Here is a 3,230-nt window from a genome sequence, read left to right as displayed (position 1 = left end):
TAAAGTAAAGTGCACGTATATACATACATATACGCAAAAAAAAAAAACTGAGAAACTAAGTGCAAAAACAACAAACAAAAGTGTTAAAAAAGTGCACGTACATTTCGAAAACTCAAAAGTAGAAAAATAAAATAAAATAAAATAAAAAATAAAATAAAATGTTGGAAAAAACAAATAAATAATTAAAATACTTATGTACATTAAAAAAAAAATAAAAATCAAGAAACACAACAACAACTAAAAGAAGCAACAAAGCGCAATCAGCAGCCATCACCTAACCAAACCGTCGGCCAACATAAGGGCGATCATCAGCAGCATCAGTAGCCATTATCAGCTACGGCAACAACAACAGGCGAAATTATCAACAGAAGCAGCGGATACGCACATATAAATACATACATACATAAATCAAGGAAAGTAGTAAGTCGGCAAATTTTTAATTTCCTTAAAAATTGAAATAAATATAACTTTCATATTCTTAAAAGTTATATTATTTCCAATAAACTGCCAACGGGCATACATACGTATATACATACATATATATATATATAATTAAATAAAACGCGTATTTTTTCTCGCCAAAAACGGTTCTATTAAAATTGCGGATATTTTCCTGCCGCACAAACTTCAACAAAGGCAACTTGCCGTGGTAGAAAAATTCCGTTTTCCGGAAAGCGGAAAAAGCATATTGCGCTGCGATTTACATCCGCGTAGATGCTAGCAACCAAAGATATTCCACTCTCTTGGTTGCAAAAAGCAAAGTCGCACCATTGAAGACGGTAAGCTTGCCACGCCTGGAGCTGTGTGGTGCAGCCTTACTCGCAAAACTGGTCGCAACTGTTCGAAAACAGCTCAAATTGGAATCGTGCAACACATTCTTATGGTCAGATTCAGAGATTGTGCTAGCTTGGCTTGAAAAACCACCATGTACATGGAAGACGTATGTATCCAATCGTACCTCCCAAATCCGGGAATATCTTCCAACAGGTACATGGCGCCATGTTGCCAGCCAAGATAATCCAGCCGACCTCGGCACCCGCGGGTGCAAACCGCAGGACTTGGCAAATTCCCCACTCTGGTGGCACGGACCAAAATGGCTCTCTTGCCACATGGATGCGTGGCCAAGGTCAAAGGCATGCAGTGCATCTCCACCAGAAAAGCAAAAAGTGGAGGTATATCACGCGCTTGAAGAAGAGGTCGATTTTCTTGATCGCTTTTCTTCTTTCTTTCGAGCACTCCGCGTGACTGCGTACATGTTCCGCTTCGTCAGCAATGCCCGCAACAAATCAAAGGGGTTAGCTACAATCACCTATCCGCATCTGACACATAACGAATTTCAATATGCAAAAATTCGTCTTATCAACGCAGCGCAATCACGCCATTTTCCGAGCGAAAAAAGCGCTTTGCAAGATAAAAAGCCACTTAACAAAAAAAGTCCTCTTCTTGTTCTCAATCCTTCGTTGGACAAAGACGAACTTCTACGGGTTAATGGCCGATTAGCACATTCCACCTTGAGCTATAATGGAAGGCACCCAATCATTCTCTACCGAATCGAGGTTATGCCAGCTATATTTGGAGTTTTTACACTCGCTGCTTCTTCACGCAGAAACACGATTAATGCTCCAAATGGTAAGGCAAGAATACTACGTACTAAAGCTAAAACCTCTCATTAAAAATGCATCTTTCAATGCAAAGTGTGCACGCTTTACAAGCAATAAACACGCACCCAAATAATGGCCGCTCTACCCCCTGAGCGCTGCAGTTTCTCACTCCCATTTTCCACAACGGGAGTAGATTTTGCTGGGCCATTCCAAATTAAAGCATCGGTGCTAAGATCTACAACCCTTATCAAGGAATACGTTGCAGTTTTTGTCTGTTTTTCCACAAAGGCAGTGCACCTCGAGCTATGTTCGGATCTTACAACCGAAGCTTTTCGAGCAGCATTCGCCCGCTTCGTTGGCAGACGAGGCTTCCCCTCAAAAATGATGAGCGACAATGGAAAAACGTTCATTGGCGCCCAGCGCGCAACAGAATGCGACTTCGTTAAAATTCTTAACGAGTGTTCCGCAGACATTGTCGAAAAATATGCCCCTCAAGGCATCAACTGGCAATATATACCACCCAGCGCCCCCCACATGGGCGGTTTGTGGGAATCTGCAATGAAAAGCTTTAAAATCCATCTAAAGAAAACCGCTGCAACCCACAAGTTTACCTTTGAAGAATTCACGACGCTTCTGGTGCGAATTGAAGCAGTCCTCAACTCGAGGCCTCTGTCCGCACTTTCCCAAGACCCAGCTGATATGACAGCACTTACTCCGGGTCACTTCCTTCGAGGTGCACCGCTATTGGCCATTCCCGAGCCTAATGCGGAAGACCTCTCTCTACTAAATCAGTGGGAGAAAGTCAAAGCACTTCACCACCAATTCAGTCGCCGCTGGATGAAGATTACCTCAAAGATCTTCAGAAGAGATACAAGTGGAAAACTCTACAACGCGATCCTCAGCCAGGCGACATCGTCGTGATCAAAGAAGATTCGCTCCCCTCCACCGAGTGGCGATTGGGACGAATCGAAAACGTTCGCCACGGCCCTGATAACCACATACGTGTCGTGGAAGTTGTCAAACTGTGCTTCCTTCCCAAAGCACAATAAATAATTCTATACATCTTTTCCTTTTGTATATTAAGGGTCTTAACTTCCCGTTTAAAGATTGTACCCAAGTACTCCTCGTTTCTCTGCCTTTGCTTCTACTTCCAGATTGAAGACACCATGGCATTGCGGAAGGCATGCCCCCTGGCTCCAACGGCAGAGACGGAGAACTGCCTCCAATGTCGGCTCTGCCACAAGTACCACGCGCTCAGGACGTGCCCGGCCTTTAAGGCCATGAAGTCACCGCACCGATTGGCAGTATCCCGGGCGCAAGGGTATTGTGTCAACTGCCTTGCGCCCACCCACACAACCGGCGAGTGCGATTCACCAGGCAGCTGCAAGGTTTGCGGCTTAGCGCACCATCCGCTGCTGCATGTGGCAGCTAACAGGCCCGCGCGCACTGGCCAACGGAAGCAGAAGGCCAACCGGCCCGCAGCGGCCACAAAGGCCCCAACGAGCGTAAAGCGGCGCGCACCGCCGAAGAGGAAGGCGCAGAAGAATGCGCACAATCGCGGAAGGCAGGCGCCGCAACCACCGCGCAAAAAGACCGCCCAAAGGACGATCGCGCGCACCCCCCAAGGCC

General features: G+C 45.9%; 1 protein-coding gene across 1 annotated transcript in view; it reads right to left on the bottom strand.

Moving 5' to 3' along the window:
• LOC118741587 (mitochondrial inner membrane protease ATP23 homolog) overlaps positions 1 to 3,230 on the bottom strand; it is a gene marked incomplete in the record, with an annotated part of 4,270 nt that overhangs the window by 684 nt on the left and 356 nt on the right.

Source organism: Rhagoletis pomonella, unplaced genomic scaffold, assembly GCF_013731165.1.
Source record: "Rhagoletis pomonella isolate Grant_MI unplaced genomic scaffold, Rhpom_1.0 Rhpom_scaffold_00006, whole genome shotgun sequence".
Lineage (NCBI taxonomy): Eukaryota > Metazoa > Arthropoda > Insecta > Diptera > Tephritidae > Rhagoletis > Rhagoletis pomonella.
The sequence above is the reverse complement of the archived record's forward strand: the minus strand, read 5'-3'. Positions and strand labels throughout refer to the sequence as shown.